Source organism: Chinchilla lanigera, unplaced genomic scaffold (assembly GCF_000276665.1).
Source record: "Chinchilla lanigera isolate Chin_1 unplaced genomic scaffold, ChiLan1.0 scaffold00081, whole genome shotgun sequence".
NCBI classification, from domain to species: Eukaryota; Metazoa; Chordata; class Mammalia; order Rodentia; family Chinchillidae; genus Chinchilla; species Chinchilla lanigera.
Window position 1 is genome coordinate 9,415,103 of NW_004955482.1, and position 715 is coordinate 9,415,817.

Genomic DNA, 715 nt, shown 5'->3' on the forward strand with positions numbered 1-715 from the left:
AGGCCGCGCTGGGGTTCCCCTCCTAGCCAGAGTCTGTGCTCCGCTGAGCTTGAGCTGCCCCAACCAGCAGCCCCCTAGCATTTATTGAACACCTACTGTTTGCAGGCAGCTGTGACGGGAGGGTCTTCCTCCAAGGTCCCCTCCCCGTGGGTGCGGGGTCTGTGGCCCCGCACCTGGGGCAGGCGCGGAGGAACGACTCTGAGCGGGCGCTGGGCTGGCGCTGCGGGCCCTGGCTCCGTGCCTTGCCCGCTCTGGGCCTCAGTCTCCTGTGCGCCGCGGATCCCGCCTTCCCTTCGGCTCTGAAATGTCCCTTCCCAGGCCCGGGCCGTAAGGAGAGACGCGGATGCTTCCCGGGGCCCCTCCAGAGCCTTCTTAGGGCCGTCTCTAGACCAGGTTAATTCAGCCAAGCATGAACTGAGTACCCATGGTGCGCAAGGCCCTGCTCTGGGCGGCTAGAATCAAAGAGGATTCAAAGGATTCGAGCAGGTGACCCCGAAACACCCGTTGCCTAGCGCTGTGCCTGGGTAGGAGGGCTCCGCGGTGTCCCGGGGCGCCCAGCCCAGGACGGGGGTGCCCAAGACTCCCCGTCTCGCGTGCGGAGCGCATCTGTCTCCTCCCCTTCCTCCTCCTCCCGCTCCTTCCCCTCCTCCCCCGGCCCCCTTCCCCGCCCCGCCCCTCCCCCCGCGGGATCCCGGCGCCCGCGGCCCTGCGTGCG